Source organism: Armigeres subalbatus, unplaced genomic scaffold (genome assembly GCF_024139115.2).
Source record: "Armigeres subalbatus isolate Guangzhou_Male unplaced genomic scaffold, GZ_Asu_2 Contig1232, whole genome shotgun sequence".
Taxonomy (NCBI): domain Eukaryota; kingdom Metazoa; phylum Arthropoda; class Insecta; order Diptera; family Culicidae; genus Armigeres; species Armigeres subalbatus.
In genome coordinates, this window is record NW_026941993.1 from 37104 (window position 1) to 55729 (window position 18626).

Sequence of the window (18626 nt, forward strand, 5' to 3'; positions counted from 1 at the left end):
TCGGATTCTCGCAGCCACATTTTCCACCATCTAACCACTCACGCAGTAGGCCAACTACAGTAGTGCGACCGACGAGCACATAAAGGAAGGAAGGAGGAAAAACTGCCGGCGCCTGCCCAACCCATCCAACCTTCCTTGCGTGCTGCACCCTTTTGCCTGTCATCATCGCATCGTCGGTCGCTCGGTGAGTGAGTGCCAGTGGTCTTTCCGCCCGACCGAACCCGACCACGCACAACATAAAACCCGAACGGACGATTTTTCCGCCCAGCACGGCCGATGTCGACGGTGTTCGGTTCAGTTCTAGGTTAGCTCCCGTTCGGTTCGGTTCCATTTTCACCCGAGTTCGTCCCTTCGTCCCGTGTTGATGTGCGAGAGGGGGAAAAACTGACAAAGCAAAAAGGGAGTTGGTGGTGCCCGAACATAAAGGGAAAAGGGAAACAAGAAAGAGTAAACAAATGTTAAGAAGAAACGACGAAAACTGCAATATTCTGCAAACATAGCTAACAGTTGTTCGCTCGGGTTCTCGGTCGGGTCGTTAAGGGAATCGTTCCCTATGCAGTGCAATTGGATTGGATTGGAGCAGTTGTGATTTTTACGATTTGTGAATAAAAATCGTAAGAGTTTTAGGAGTTCTTAAGAATTTATTCACATCTCGATTCGATGGAAATGGCCAGCAGTAATTCAACAAAAATGTGAGTGTCTTTTCCGGGTAACGAAGAGATCAGTGAGTGGGCGGTGGGATGGAAGGGGGGTGTGAAGTAGAAAATCGAGAAGTTTGTCTCGTCGTGATAGACGTTGATTTTCAATAAGAGAGTGTGCATCGGACGCGCCAAGAGGAAATGCGTTTGAGGAAGAGCGGGGTGCAGGAAATTGAATCGAATGACGGTGTCGTGCAGAAGCCGATGACGACGCTGTAGAATAGAACAAAACGCGACCGAACGGAAGGATGAAGCGCTTTTTAGATGGCAAGGAATGCACATCGCTGACGCGCGCGTGCATCGACGCAGCTGTTTGATTAAAATTCAATTAAATTACCGAGGGGAGAGGCCCGGCTAGACCGCCATTGGCTTCTAGTTGAGTGTGCGGAGTAAAGATTAGGTTTATTGATGGCGCAGCGAAGAACCGGAGAGAAACAATGGAAAAAGTGTCATGCGATATGAAATATATGCAGTTGAACCTCCATGAAACGATATTAGAGGGACCATGGAGCACAAGTTTGTAGCAAAACACGCAATCGCAGTAACTCAGGAAATGTTTTTAATGTGTAAAAATTATAGAACAGTAATTTATGAGCAATTGTATATCAGCGATACATATAAATATTGTATATTTTTTAATCATTTATGGAAGAAGAACATCCCATTATTTATACAAGCCTATCACCACATATGGATTGACAAATACACGTTCTGCTTGTCAATTCTTTTTTATTTATTTAGAACTTACATATGTTTACACATCTTTTCTACGAGACAACAAAGTGCTGCATTGATCTCTTCTGGTAATTAACTTTGAATGAAATCCAAATGCTGTTGCTTTTGACGCCAATGTTGATGATCGTACTCAAGGAATAATTGCACACCTGACGGCTTAAGAATCGAAGATTTCCACCAGCCTTGACAATTATTCTAATTTTCAACAGTTGAACGTTATTCATCAATTTTTTCAAATAGCTTATCAACATTACTTGCATTAGTGGCAACTCGGCCATGCGAAAAATATTTTTTTGTTAAATAACTTAGCTGTACAGATGCATAGCATATGTTTCCGAAATGCAAATTGATACTAAATTTGCGAAAAAGAATGCACGTGTCTTGGAGGGCCTCAAATATCAACCATGATAACTATAACAAGACCACTTTTTCCCCAAACTAGGCCTTTAAGTGGTCTTGTTGTTCAGTCGTTATCACGCCTATCTAGAGAGTAGGAGGTTGAGGATTCGAGTCCTTTTAAGACATACAATTATGCAGCAGTGGATGATGAAATATCTAGTAACTAGCAAGGAGCTCTAGCCCAAAAAGTTCAAAAAACGTCCGAAGAATGTCTTTGTATGGGTCTTTTTAAAATCAACTTTAAACTTCCCACTAATTACTTTAAAAAATTATCTAAAAATTTCTTAAGCTATTCAGCCCAAGAATTTCTTCAACAACCCTTTCCGAAATTTATTCGAGAATTCCTTCAGGAAGTTCATTGAAAAATTCACAATTCGCAATACCATGAGAATTCAAAAAATCATCCGTAAGTATTTTCACGAACTGAAAAAAATCTCTTCGTGAATTTCTCTAAGCATTTCTTCAAGAAATCCCACATTAACTCTAGGGCGTTCAGGGAAGCACTTGTGGAGGAATTCCGAGAGGAACTTCCGAAAGAAGGAATTCAGGAGGAATTTCTGAAGAAACCTCCCGAGGAATTTTCGGGGGAACTTCCTAAAGAATTTCTGGAGGAACTTCAAGAGGATTTTTTGACGGAACTTCCGGAGGAGTTCATGAAAGAGGATTTTCTGGATGAACTTCCGGAGGAATTTCTAAAGGAACTTCCGGAGGAATTTCTGAAGGAACTTCCGGTTCCGGAGGAATTCCTGGAAAAACTTCCGGAGGAATTCATGAAGGAACTTCCGGAGGAACTCCTGGAGGAACTTCCGAAGGATTCTAGAGAAGAACTTAAGAAGGAATTCCTGGAATTACGAATCTGAACGGAGGAGTATCTGAAGGAACTTCTGGAGGAAATTCTTTAGGGACTTCCAGAGGAATTCCTGGAGGAACTTCCGGAAGAATTGCTGGAGGAACTTCTAGAAGAATTTCTGGAGGAACTTCCAGAAGAATTTCTAGAGGAACTTCCGGTGGAATTCCTGAAGGAATTTCAGGAGGAGCTTCCGAAAGAATTCTTGGAGGAATTCCCGGAGAAACTGTAGAAGCTTCCGGGGGAAATCCTGGAGAAACTTCCGGAGGTATTCCTGAAGGAATTTCTGGCGGAGCTTCCGGATGAATTTCTGTAGGAGCTTCCATAGGAGTTACTGGAGAAATTTCCGGAGGAACTGTAGAAGCTTCCGGGGGAATTCCTGGAGGAACTTCCGATGGAACTCCTGGAGGAGCTTCCGGAGGAACTCCTGAAGGAACTTCCGGAGGAACTCCTGGAGGAACTTCCAGAGGAATTCCTAGAGGAACTTCCAGATGAATTCCTTGAGAAACTTCCGGAGGAACTTCCGCATGAATTCTCGTACGAACCTCCGGAGGAATTCCTGGAGGAACTTCCGGATGAATTTTTGAAGGAACCTCCGGAGGAATTTCTGAAGGAACTTCCGGAGGAATTCCTGCAGGAACTTCATGGAGGAATTCATGAGGAATTCATGGAGGAACTTCCGGAGGAACTTCCGAAGGAATCTATAGAAGAACTTATGAAGGAATTCCTGGAACTTGCAGAGGAATTGCTGGAGCAACTGCCGGAGGAATTCCTAGAGAAACCTCTGGAAAAACTGAAAAACAATAATAGGTTAGAGGAATATCAACGAAGTACGGGTTGAACTGGGAAACCATAATTACGGTTTCACGTTGACTTTGGGTTCATTCGCTGTCGAATACGGCACATGCAACATTTAAATTGCAGGGCACCCTTACAAATGTCAAGCCGGCAAGCATCTCCGAATGATCCTGTTCGCCCTACAGAACCGAGAACGACATTCAACGGATGAGTGTAGACCCGTTAAGCCAAAAACGTGTCTACGAGGCCAGGAACGGTCTTAAAGCCTTCGCCAAAGTTGCTCAAGCAAACGGATCGTCATGAGTAAAGTGTTTATTAATACGGTCGAATTCCTTTTCTCGATCGATCGATTCACCTCGACCCTCGTGGGTAGAGATTGCTGAGTTCGTAATGTGATGTGTCGCATTTGGAAGCTATTTACAAGCTGACAGAAAAGCGAAGCATTTGTATCAAGTTTATCTCGGAGGATATGATGTTAGAGCCTCGGAAATTCAAATACATTAGTAGTAAAACTGTGGAGGTGTGTATGATGGTAGCTGGAGGTAATATTCGTTACCTTCGAGTGTTTGATCTATCACCACCGGAAGTATCAGACAACGCACTTTCAGCGGTTCTCAACCAGTACGGAAAAGTGCATCGTACGATTCGCGAAAAGTTTCCGTGAGGCGTGTACATGGAAATGGAGATCGAAGTGAACTTCCGAAGCGTAAAAGTTTTTCACGACGGTTTAAAGAACACGTGCTTCTTATGCCAAATGACAGGACATCGTCAAAACATTTGCCGTACGAGGAAAATTCGAGAAACGGCATACAGAATAAGCATCGCACCTGAAAAAAGTCAGAATTTGTGGAAACCGATGACGAATACAGGACAGGACATTCGGAATTCCCAACTGGTTGCAGCTGGTCAACGACTTCAATGTAGTTATGCAGCAAAAGACACGGAAGCTAGAGGCAAGCCAGCGTCGAGCTCAATTCGCTTCGTCAGCACCGAGTGTGCTCCGCCAAGGAAGAGTTCACACAAGATTAAAAAATAATTTTATTTTAATTGTATTCGGCTCCGTAAAGTTTTAAGAAACGTCTGAGCCTTAATAAACAAATGATTAACAAAAAAAAAGTTGCCCAAGAAGGTAAATTTAAGCTACTCGACCATATGAACAACCGGATCGATAGGAAAATCTACCAGCTTAGAGAGAAAAATAAGACCATCGACATTTTTCACAATTCGCATTGGCTGTCCTCAAATTAAAATTATCCAAGCAAAATTACGGAACATCAGGGAATTAAGGATCTTCGAAAACTAGTCACGCAATCCGTTAACCCAAACTTCAGAGAAACAGTTCACAAACCCTGATATTTCTGCCGTTGAAAAACGTATATTTATTTATTTATTTATTTATTTCTTCGTCTTGAATTATAAAACTCCTCAGACTGCTTCTTATCTAATATTTCTTATTCTATTCTTAAAAACTAGTTTAGACACAGTTTTCCAGAGGGTTGTTAAAACCATATGACGTCCTGTGACGCTGAATCATAATAAGATTGCGTTCACGCAGATGCCGAGAAGGAGCGTGAAACGTAACGTTTTGCAATAAATATGGACACTGCACGACATTTTTTAAAATATCAAAAAAAACAGCCTTTGCAGATTAGTCCAACGAAGCGCAAGTGTCTCCAGGCCTATAAGTTTGCAGCGGCTGGAATAGTCCGGGAGGTTTACAGGATCATTCCAGGGAAGCCGACGGAGGGCGTATCTGATGAAACATCGTTGAACCTTTTCAATCCTGATAGATTGTGTCACGTGGTATGGGGACCACACACATACTGCATACTCCAAGATACTTCGCACCGTTGAACAGTATAGTGCTTTGAGTGCATAGATGTCCGTGAAGTCCTTTGTATTTCGACGAATGAAACCCAATGCAGCAAATGCTTTCGCGGTAGTCATGCTGATGTGCTCATTAAAACGAAGCTTGGTATCAATGGTCACCCCCAAATCGCGGATCAAATCTACACGTTCTAATTGAGTGGAACATATCGTATACCCATTTTCGATCCGTGTATTTCGGCAAGAAAACGATATAGCTTTGCATTTGCTTATGTTGAGAGCCTTTCCATTTTCCGTATAACCCCCAACTGTAATACGGAGAGTCATCCCATACCTCGACCTGAACAGAATATACAAAGCAATGCGTAATCGTCAGATTCGCCGGTTACCAATGGTACAGCACCTAACAAACACCTAAGCGGCAAAACAGAAGTGTTACATACAGTCGCCTTTCCACTTCTCGATATTGAAGGGACCATCGAGATAAGGAGAGATCGAGAATGGTAGAAGTATTGAAATAAGTACTAGATCGAAAAAAGTTGGTTGCTATGAACAGTGACTACGAGCCAAATGTCATCTCATACTGCTGATGTGTTTGTTATTGCCCAAAGATGGTCTAGTAGCTTAGAAATTTGAATATATCTACATAGGGAGAGTGAATCCTGAATGAAATATGACCAGAACACAGATATAGGAAGATATCGAGATAGGGAGGTTATCTAGATGTAGAAAGCCCAAATATATGTAGATCGAAGGGACTGAGGAAATCATCGACATAGGGAGAGATATCGAGATATAGAACATCGAGATGTGGAGAGTCGACTGTAATTCGGCACATTTTCAACTCGAAATTAATTTTTTGGACAAAAATCTAAAACCAGGAAATAATTTTTTTTAAATTGAATGGATTCGATTCGTTGTTTTGACTAAATGGTCAATCACTATGTGATGGTTAGTCAAAATATATTAAAGGATGAGAAAGCCGTTTTGCTATTTTGTAAAAAATACAATATAATAGTAATGAATGCCTTTTATATATTCAAACTAGAAAAATTTCAACGCATAAATCAAAACGGTCTCGACAAAAATCCGGCTGGCTGGTTCCATTCTTCGCCGTCCCGATCACTGAGTGAGTGTCATTCCCCTATTTTTTTAAAACAATTTTATTATGCTGCCCTTCCACACCGTTCCGGGAGGGAAGTGCGTGTCGTGTGTCCACATGCGACGACGTGTGTGTGTTTGTATTCGTCGTCTGTTGCCGAAGTGTATCAAATTGCATTTCCTGTGATCGTCCAAAAAATATGAAATCAGCTGAACCTGATAGTCCGCTGCGTGAACTCAGCGACGAAGGGGGAAACAACGTGGTGGATCCCAGCGATATTCAAATTCATTAAAACTGATGATGGCGGTAGCGACATGCATGCCAACGAACTGACGAAGAACCAACCATGTCAGTGAGTGAGAATGAAACCCGCAGACGGAGTGAGAACGAACGAAACTTTTAAGCAAACGATTATTATGTGAAACAGACGCAATGTCACGCAGTGTGCGAATCATATTTATGGTTTACTTTAGCGTCACTGCACAGTTCGGTTTGTCAGTTGTCAGTCACTCAAATATGCAGCAACTGTGAACGACAAAGACCCGAAAAGGGCAAAAAGTGTCCTACACGGGGCGAATATGTTCACACACACAAGGGTTACAAACATAGCGATAGAGAGACAGAAATGGAATAAAGGATAATGTTACCAAGTTTATGGTCACCGATTAACATCGAATTAGCGAGGGGGGGATTTATGTAAATATGGGAAACATACCTCGCGTGGTTACGCGTTGTGAGGACGAAATTTAGCACTGATGCAAGCTGACTCCGGTGTTACAGTCTGTAATGTTTGAAATTCAATGCCAACCGGTTGGAATATTTGCATGAAAATGAATTTTAGATTAAGGTAAAATGTGCTGTACGAAAATGCTATTTCGGTTCTCGAGACAAAACTGTGAACACCAGCATAAAAAGAGGAAAGTTATGAAGTTGATTTGCGGTTCAAATGTCAAATGTAGAGCAGCTCCACACTAACGATCAATGTCCACGCTACTTTGTGATTGACAAAGCAATCGAATTGCAATCACTTTCCAGAATCAATGTGGACAATGCGAAAGTTCTAATCTATGAAGAACCAAAGACGGCGTCAGCCGCTTCCTTATGGTATTAAATATGTGCAATATGCATACAAGGTGTATTATAGGAGTAGGAAAGAACGTTAGTCTGATGTTCGTTGTTACCAAGAGACCGAATATACCTCCTTCCAGAGATGCATGTCGTAAACCTTATCACAAAAACAAACGAAATATTCAAATTATTTATGGTTGGTGTTAAATTTGTGATTCTTACATAGAATTTATGATGATATACGAATAATTTTTCTCAAACATGAGTAGTGAGTACAAACATGAGTAGTAGTACTATGATTACAAAAGCTGCGTAACTATAAAAGGACCCTCGATAGCAAGTACCAATTCCAACGAGTCTGGTTCACCAGGGGCAGCTTCCACAGTGATATCGGAATCCATAGGAAACCATTGCCAATAGAAGCAGGGCGGTGCACCAAACGGTGCTGGTCTTCATTCTGAAACTGTCATGTATGCTAAACTTCCGATGGGAACTGACTATCACGATACGGCCGTTGTCCTTCTTTTATACGGCTTGAGTTTTTATCTCAATGCATTCTGCATCCGCTTCATACTTGGTCAAATGTTGACTTTGGTCAGCACATGATGACGGTAATAAAACATAACTAAGCTTTATTTAGTGCAGCTGATAGCAACCATAACCATGTTAGATTACTAAAACTTTAAAATCCCTACGTTAAAATTACTGTTTTTATTAAAAACTAACAGGCAATATGTAATCAACGAGAAACAGTTTGACATGATCATGTTTCAGAATTGTATATCATTTTCAACTGTTAACAATTTTGTCAATTTCTCTGAACCATTCCAAGGAATTTCAAAATACAAGTATCAGACTTCCACAAAATAAGAAAGTCGTAGTCCTAATAAGCAGGCTAATCAATGCGATGTTACATTTCTGTTTAAAATGTTTACCAATATGTAATGTTTAAAGTTTAATAACAATTAGATTTTTTATCGTGGGATTAACTCATTACCAAACCAAAACCAAATCAGAGCCCATAATGAATGAGGGAAATACAAACCGCGTAAAAACGTTCTTATGTGTAAATGCTAATTTGAACTGGATAATTTATCCATGTTTCCGGTTTGTGCCGGTTTTGGTCACGCTTCTGTGCGACGCGTGAGCTGTTATCAGCGCGGCTCCATACCACCAAGGTGCTTATCAATGGAGGTATGATACTTCTTCAAAAGCGTAAAAACTATAACGGTTACATAATATTGAATTTTAATCTTTTTTCGGTCAAATGTTATACATGAATTCAAAATTGCATTTAAAAACTTTGTAGGCAAAACTGGTACACTCCCCCATAGTAGAAGCTATTTAACATTTTGAATGAATTTGGTTCAAAACATGATATAGTAAAAAACTGCGCAGAAGAAATTGCGTTTTGGTTCATGAGAATGCTATCGCACATTCTTACCTAACTTGGTTGGTATTGTACTACTCGAGAGGGTAATTTAAAGGCCTTTTGAAAAAAAAAACAGTTTGTTATGACGAATTATTTATGTAGCATTGCAGTTTGCCAAATACTTAGGATTGAGTTATACTTCGAAAGACAAAAAAATACTCACGAAAGACAAAAAAAATCTGGATTTTCCTGTTCTATTTTTAAAGACTATTTTTACGATAAGAAAAAACAGCATCCAAAATTGAAACCTGGCTTTGCGTGTCTGCCAGTAACGTAGCTGGTTTGACTTCTTTCCTTTTCCGCTTTCGTTGTTGCCTTGGCATCTTCGATATCCTTCAGTTAATTCCTTTCCATGGGTTCACCTTTCCATTGGTTCACGGTCATTTGGCCGAAGCCCACTAGGCTGAAAGTTGTTTGTCGAATATACCATTCGGCCGAACAGACCATTAGACTGAAAGAGTAATTTGTCCGAAAGAGTCATTTAGCCGAGATAATCATTTGGCCAAAAGGGCCATTTGGCAGAAAGGGTCATTTGACCGAATGGGTCATTTGAAAGATCATTTGGTCGAAAAGATCATTAGGCCAAAAGGGTCATTTGGCTGAAAGGGTCATTTTACCGAATAGGACATTTGGCCGAATTGGACATTTGGCCGAATAAGATAGACCTGTGCGCCGCCGTCGCCATCAAAAATGAATCGACGCAACACCATATGAAAATTGACCACGCCGCCGTATATTTTTTTTTACCACGCCGATGGCATTTTTCCTGTAAGTCTAGATTTATCTAGCGTCTGTCGGATACACACACAAAAAAATTACAAAAATTCCTTGGTGAATTCTTCATGAAAAGGGAGTTTCCCGGAGCAGTTCCTTGAGGAATTTTGTAGAGAAATTTCCAGGGGAACACAAAGAGATATTTCTGGAAGATTCCTTGATAGAGTTTCTTGTAGATATTTTTGAGAGACTTTTTGGAGAATTTCTTAAGAAGTATCTGAAGAAAAGAGGGGTGAATTTCCGAAGTAATTTCCTTATGATATTTCGGAGGAGTTCTCAAGGAAATTATCCGGAAGAATCCTGTAAGGTTTTCTGGGCGAATTCTTGATGAAATTATTTAGAAGTTTCCTTGGGAATTGCCGGAGAGATTCTTGGAAGAATTTGTGAAGAAGTTCTTGGAAAAAAAAATCTGAAGATATTCCTTTAGAGGAGCATATGGAGGAATTCCTGGAAGAACTACTGGAGGAATTCCTGGAGCTTTTGAGGATTATTGTGTTGAGCTTAATGTAAAATTAAAAAAAAAATTAATCCACCTAGCGGTGATGGTGCCTTTCTCGTTTCTTTCAGTGAGTAATTTCTACACTTTTGGTGAAAAAAGTATTTTGACCATAACTTCTGAGCCTATAGTCCGATCTAGAGGCCTGAATAAGAGAAACGCGGATAGAAAATATGACTCTGCCAACACTGTATTCAATCTTCTTCATCAAAGGATAACACATGAAAAGGAAGAAATGATTTATGTAGATAATATCTTACAATCCCCTATTTTATGTGTCCACATCACATAACAATAGAATCCTATAAACAATGGAATTTCATTTCATAATCTATTTATAACTTGCATATATTATTGAAAACTAATGTAAAATACATTCAGTTTTGTTTATTGAAAAATGGCACTGAATCGAATTTGGCCGTTTTCAGTATTTAAGCAAACATTTTGGCTGCTTGACAGGTCTCCTGCTTGATTGGCTGCTGTTTTTTGACGGTTCGATTGGCGGCACATACCTATCCACGTTTCTCTTATTCAGGCCTCTAGTCCGATCCGGCCAATTTTCAACAGGAAACAATGGGACCGGATTCTGCATCGAATGCAACTTCTTGCGATCAAATCGGCTGAGGATACATATGTGACTAAAATGGCCATAACTCCATAGTCCGATTCCGTCAATTTTAAATACGAAACAATGGGATAAGATTCGCACGTCGAATGCAACTTGTTGCGAGAAAATCCGTTAAAGATAAGTGCCTGATAAATGAGTGAGAATTCTGTACGTGTGTCTTACGTAAAAAACATAATTTTAGCCATAACTTCGAAACCCATAGTCCGATTGGGCCAATTTTCAATACGAAACAATTGGGCAAGATTCTACGTCGAATGAAACTTGTTGCGAGTAAATCAGCTAAGAGTAAGTGCCTAAAACGTGAGTGAGAATTTTTCTTATACATAAATATATTTTGGCCATAATTCCGAATTCCATAGTCCGGTCGGGCCAATTTTCAATACGAAACAATGAGACAAGATTCTACGTCGAATGAAACTTGTTGCGAGCAAATCGGTTAATGATAAGTGCCTGAAAAATGAGTGAGATTATTTTGCGCGCGCACACACACAGACATCACCTCAATTCGTCGAGCTGAGTCGATCGGTATATAATACTATGGGTCTCCGGGACTCCTATCAAAAGTTCGTTTTGGAGCGAACATAAGGTACCCCGGGGCAAGTGAAAATACGGGGTAAGTGGGTACTATGGCTTCCGATTAATCGGTGAACGTTTTTAATGGTAACAATGTTCTAGAAAGATGAAGCAGAACTTTCAACGATTTCACCTGACACAAAAATATTTGGAATCAAACCCATTTTCGGCCCCATACTAATACTATTGCCTGATCATGACTTTCTACTACCGCGAAAGGCTATTACTTTTATTTTATTTCAATGGATTTTCAACACAATAGTCGTTTCTATATCCATCATTGATGTGGAAAATGAAATTTTTTGGCAATTAAAAAATAATGTGACATTGGAAACGATTTAAAAGTTTTGATTAAAGCCAAAATCTTAAATTTTTACTCGTACTTGAGTTTTAACATACATGGGGCAAGTGGGACATATTTGAACAACATTTTCGATAGAGCTGTTTTACCTGTTTTTAGATTGTTGTCCAGTGAAAAAACACTTCGACACTCATATATTATATGGATCTGAATCAAATGCAGTTGATATTGTTGGTTTCGTTGTTAGGAAGTATTGTAAAGTTGATTAACCAAATCTGTATTTTACTTCCTGAAAATGATCTCCCTCATGAAAAAAAAACAATGGTAATAACTATGCGAAATTTTCCGTTGACAGTGCAAACAATCCATTTATTCTACAATAGATCAACAGGTTTTGTCTTGTGTTTTGCTATTTTTAAACTTCGCATCAGATTAACAGTTTTCCAGATAAATAAAGTGCTTAAGACATAAATTGGCCGTTCTATTACAAATTTACAACACCGCCTGAATAAAAACGTTCCTTTTGAAGTTCTAATTTGATATTTTGTGTTCTAAACAGAGAAACATCCATTCGAAAGGTGATCAAAGATTTGCTTATCCTTTCCATCCAACACATTTGGTAAAAAAAGTAAGCTAATGGAAAGCAAGGCAACAGCCAATTGAACAGTAAACCGGCTGTTGTCTTGTTTTTATATTTGCTAACTTTGCGATCCCTTTCTTTTTGCATAAAAAAAACAAAAACGTCTGACAAGCAATCAACCTCCATCCATGATCAGAAATACTACGATTCAGAAATTATATGAACATTTTATCTACATTCTTCAAATAAGTTACGTTCGACAGTATAAAAGCAGAATAGGGTCCCACTTACTTCCCCGTTTGAAGGGGTAAGTGGGTCCCACAGGTAAATTTATTTATGTCACAAACAATATTTTTGTAACTGAATAAATGGCTTACAACACGTCTACACTTCAACAACGGAAGCATATTATGATGTATCCGTGGTTAACGTCCTGAAATAGCCTGTTTTCTAAGTATGCGTTAACAATTTTGCTGAACTTGCGTTTTTTAGGTCCTACTTGCCCCGGGGTACCTTTTATAGCCTTTACGTATACTATGTATACGAGAAAGGCAAAACACACAAATAGAGACATAAAAAAACTTTCTGAGGATTTGCTGGAGGAACTCCTAGAGGAACTTCAGAGGAATTCCTGAAAGAACTTCCAGAGTAGTCAACCGTCTAAGACGAGTTAAGTAACTCCATTTAATTCCACCAATTAATTTTCGATATCTTTGCAGATACGTATTTCAACCACAACTGTGTGGTCGTCTTCAGTGTCTCGTACTTGACTCGACTGACGAGACACTGAAGACGACCACACAGTTGTGGTCGAAATACGTATCTGCAAAGATATCGAAATAATTGGTGGAATTAAATGGAGTTACTTATCGATTGAATACATTCCACTAAAAAGAGCTGAAAATTCCAGAGGAATCCCTAGGGGATCATCCGGAGGAATTCCTGGAGAAACTTCCGGATGAATTTCTGGAGAAATTTCCGGAGGAATCCCTGGAAGAACTTCCGGAATAATGCCTACAGGAACTTCCGGAGCAATTCCTAGAGGAACTTCCTTTGGAATTTCTGGAGGAACTTCCAGGGGTATTGTTAGAGGAATTGCTGGAAGAACTTCCTTTGGAACTCATGGAAGAACTTGCAAAAGTATTCCAGGTGGAATTTTCGGAGGAATTCTTGGAAGAACTTACAAGGGAACTCCTGAAAGCTTCCAAAGAATTCCGCAGATTTTAGAATAGGTCTAGAATAGTACATTTGGCCGGATAGATCATTTGACCCAATAAGACATTTGGCCGAATAGGACATTGGCATTTGACCGAACATGTCATTTGAAAAGTGAGAAATGAAGAGTGAGAAGTGAGACGTCTCACTACTCATTTCTCATTTCTCACTGCTCACTGTAAAAAGTGAGAAGTGACAAGTGAGTAATGAGACGTCTCACTTCTCACTTCACTTTCTCACTTTCCACAGTTAGAATTGGAAAATGAGGAACGTCACACATCTCACTCCGCATTTCTCACTTCTAACTATGGAAAGTGAATAGGGAGATGTCTCACTTCTTACTCCTCATTTCTCACTTATCACTGTAAAAAAGTTAGATGCGTGAAGTGAGTAGTTAGACGTCTCACTCCTCATTTCTCACTTTTCTTGGTAAAAAAATAGAAGCGCGAAGTGAATAGCAAGACGTCTCATTGCTCACTTGTCACTTCGCACTATTTACAGTGAGCAGTGAGAAATGAGAAGTGAGTGTGAGACGTCTCTCTCCTTACTCCTCATTTCTTATGTTTCAAATGACATGTTCGGTCAAATAATCTACTCTGCCAAATGTCCTATTCGGCCAAATGTCCCTTTCGGCCAAATGACCTTTTTCAAACTTGTATACAATTTCGAGAAAACAGAATCCATTCACATATTCTAAAGTAAGCAATAAAATTCTCTACACTGCAAATTTTCAACGTAGCCTTCAAGGTCATAAACAAGCTTTTGGCTTTTTTAATGCTATAGTAGATGGCGAATCCCTACTAGTGTTGCACGGCACACTTCGATCTGCAATGGAAACTGTTTTGGAAGCAGAACACAAAATCTCCGCCTTCACAACATTCCCTTAAGAACAATCCTCACGGAATCCACATTTGAAAGTACTCAAGTTTGTAAAGGCCCATCACTCAATACGGAAGCAACGCACTTTGAGATTTTTTTTATCTGTTCAACACATTGACGGGAAAATTTCCCCAAAATATTATTTTAGAGATTGTATTCGTATTTTCCACGGGAAATATTTTTGTCAGGCCTACTTCGATGATTTCGAAGCAATCGAATATTTCATTTCTGCTCTATATGGGTCATTCCGCGCCAAGTGACCGAGAAAAAGTGAAAACTTGCAGGTGAATACTATGAATTCCAACCAAAATAGGTGTATCTACTTACTTTGGGCCTACATTTCGAAAAAAACATTTGATCCGACCGTTTTAGCCGCCAAACACTCCTCCTATTTTTGAAGATTTTCAAAAACATGCCATTTTCAATAATCGATATCTCCGCCCCTGATAAAGCTACAAAAACGTTAGTACCAGTTTTCCGCTTGAAATTTTGTGAAGATCTTACAAAAATATTTCAGATTCAAAGCAGTGTTGCCAACTACATTATTTTTATAAAAAAAATAAAAAATAGCATTTTTCTCAAAATACGTATAAATATTTTTTTGATTTCTCATCGGATTTGAGTTTATCAGTCAATTTCCTATCAGGAACACTTATCGTTACAAAGTAAAATGAGCAGTTACTGAGTTATGACGGTTTTAGTTAGGGATAATCGAAGGTTTTCATTCAGCATATCGTTCAATTCGTTCTGTAAAGGTAAACAACTATGATAATGCAGTTTTTTATTTTTATTCGAAAAATTTACAAAAAAAAAACATATTTTTACAGCACATAATGCTTTTGAGGCCAGTGATGCCAGATTTCAACTGAATGTTTCAATGGTTTAAAGTTATTTTCGCAATTCCTGTTCATAAATCCTGGTTTACAGTTCGTCTTTGTTTGATAAAACGGCCTACTTTTCCATACCAACGAAATGGGTGATTTAATGACCATTATGCAACTCAAATGGGTTGCATAAATTTCATTAAAGCACTCATTTGGGTGCTGTAATGACAAACCAACATTAGGACAGTAGTTACATGACTACATTTTGCTCAATTAGCTCTGCCGGTGGGCTACAAAGGTTCAGTTTCAATAGATCTTTAAACGAGGGAAATGCTTTGATTCCTTTAACTTCAAGTTTCAAGGGAGATCAAGTTTTGCTCCCGTAAACATCAGTTTGAAGTACTCGTGGATTACACATACACATAATGTATGAGTGCCTGCTGCTCCTGCTAAAACGCATTCGGGCCGATGTTTGTCGAATTTGATGAATCCAATTTTGTAAAAAAAAAATTCCTTAAAGAGGGCAATATTTCAGTAAGATTCGCTAGAACCAAACGCTTCTGCTTCTGCACCCGTTTTCCTCCATCACGCACGCTTTTGTACTCTTTTTTCCTGAACTTTTTGTACGATTTCTTGTTGGAGGGGATTACCCCTCTTAAGATTGAGGCAGCACAAAATACCTTTTGTGTCAACGCATTTTTTCATGTTCCTTACTAAGCGTTCTGAACACTGAAATTCGTCTGAAGATAATAAAATTTTGATAATTATGTCAGAACATAAATTTATAATCAATAAGGGTTGGCCCATAAACCACGCTACATTTTCGAACCCCATCTTCTTTAATTCCTTAGTACAGATGTTCCCAAACTTTTTGTTTGCGACCCATAAGGTGCAAAATGAATTGATTTTTAGAAATTTAATAAAAAGTGAGTTATATTGAGCAAATTATAATAAATTACTTTATATTGGATTGGATTTGGATTGGATTTCATTTATTGGATTTGGATTAGTTGGATTGGATTTAGATTTGGATTGAATTTCAAACGATTTGGATTAGTTTTGTATTGGATTGAATTTGGATCAGCTTTGGATTGGATTAGATTTGGATCTGAATTGGATCAGATTTTAATTGGATTTAGATTGCATTAGATTAAGATTGAATTTGGATCTGATTTGAATTGGATTTGTATATGATTTGACTGGATTTTGATTTGCTTTAGTTTGAATTTGGTTTAGATACGGATTGGATTTCGAATAGATTTTTCAATTGAATTTATATTGTTTTTGGATTGGACATGGATTTTGACGACCAGCTCAGTTCAGCATTCATATTTTCACTTGTTTTGGATACCTAAAGAAGGCTATTTACTTCTAAAAATTTGTTGTTCTTTAGTCATTCGTTTATTAGTATTCCAAATCTAATCATTACTTATAAGATTCAAATCTAAAAGCTGGTATACATTTTTAGGACAAAAAAGGGACTCAAGTATGAATTAAGAGTTGTCTTTCGCGGCATATCAATATCAATCTTTACAAAATTTCAAGCGGAAAACTGGTACTGATGTTTTTGTAGCTTTATTAGGGACGGAGATATCGATTATTGAAAATGGCATGTTTATAAAAATCTTCAAAAACAGGGAGGAGTGTTTGGCCGGAGGGGCGGTCGGATCAAATGCTTTTTCGAAATGTGGGCCCAAAGTAAGTAGATACACCTGATTTGGTTGGAATTCATAGTATTCACCTGCAAGTTTTCACTTTTTCTCGGTCACTTGTCGCGGAATGACCCAAATAAGATTTACTAAAGCTGCCATATCTCAGCAACGGCGCATTTTACTTTGTAACGATAAGTGTTTCCGACTGGAAAAAGTCTGTTAAGCTCGAATCCGTTGAGAAATCGAAGAAAAAAATATACGTATTTTGAGAAAAATGCTTTTTTATTATTTTGTGAGAAAAATAATATAGTTGGCAACACTGCTCAGCATTTAAAGTATTTTTTCTAAAAACTTCATCAAATTTCAAGCGGAAAACTGGTATTAAAGTTTCTTGTAGCTTTATCGGGGGCTAATATATCGATATTTGAAAATAGCATGTTTTTTAGAATCTTCAAAAACAGGGAGGGGTTTCTGGTCGAAGGGGTGGTTCAATCACCATGGTCATATGGTTATTCAAAATAATGTACCAAAATTAATATGTGCTAGGTATTTTTCATTATTTTTAAATAGGTTAATTGCGCGTGCTCGGTCACTTGGCGCGGAATGACCCATATTGTAAACAGCATCTGCTATTTCGCTGTCACACAACATGCACTTACTGATCCTATTTCGGATAGGACGTTTTGTTGAAACGAAAAGATCAAATATTGATATTCCCCTTATAACTATTTCGTATGACTTTCAAAGGTCTGTTTTCAAAGCACTAATTAAAATCTTTTGGAGTATTGTGTATATTTAAAAAAAAAGTCACAGAATCCTACAAGAAAAGTAGACTAAAATCTGTATTTATATTATTTTATTTAGCTCAACATATTTATTCCATTTATTTGTTTTGATTACAATCTACTATCAAAAGTAAAAACAAGGCTCATAAAACCAATAAGGGCCAAAATAGCACCGACGCTTAACTTGTAACTGTTCTGGCGATTTATGTGTCGTATCCGTAACGATAGTTTGTCCCGGTTCGACTGCTCCACTAATAGCCGGCACAGCAATATCCGAAGGTGCGGCAAAGCCATTCGCGGCCAACAATACCACAATGCACAGTATACTGGCGCTTTTCATTCTGAAATTGAAACGCGAAATATCTGATAAGAACTGACTGTCAAGATGCACTGTCTTGCTGCGTTTTATACTGCTCGTACTTAGATAAAACATGGATTTTGTGTGCACAGTCTTCTTCTTTATTTGCATTACAACCCTCACTAGTCCCACTGAGACATTGCCGCCTCGCAGCTCGGTGTGCATGAAGCGCTCTCGCAGTTATTAACTGCGAGTATTTTAATCAAATTAATCATTTTTGAATTTGTATATCATGAGGCTAACATACACCCAAACTGCAGATGGCGAGTTTTGTACATTTCTGCTTAAGAACCTCACATAAACTATTGTATTGAAATCTAACAATTGTGTGTTATTTTAATACAAAAAGCTTCCTTTTCTTGTATTAAAACCTTGCAGAATGGTAAATGCCAAGATTTTATAAAATAATTGTCAGATTTGTTTTTTTGGCTTCCTTTTCTTGTATTCAAACCTTGCAGAATGGTAAATGCCAAGATTTTATAAAATAATTGTCAGATTTGTTTTTTGGGTCTAGATTTCGGAAAGCCTCATCGGATGTCGCTGCAATCAAAAACTTAACGATGCACAGTGTGACGAGGATCTTCTTGGAAAATTTCCGATAAGGAATGAAAGCTTGCATACTGCTCAAGTTTAGATAAAAACTGGATTGTGCATT

At 38.5% G+C, this 18626-nt stretch overlaps 1 protein-coding gene across 1 annotated transcript in view; it reads left to right on the forward strand.

Moving 5' to 3' along the window:
* The first annotated feature begins 322 nt into the window (after positions 1-322).
* Positions 323-18626, forward strand: part of LOC134202462 (uncharacterized protein CG43867-like) — a 99355-nt gene continuing 81051 nt past the window's right edge. Inside the window, 1 exon segment of the mRNA XM_062677446.1 lies at positions 323-692. The gene's annotated coding sequence lies outside the window, so the exon portion shown is untranslated.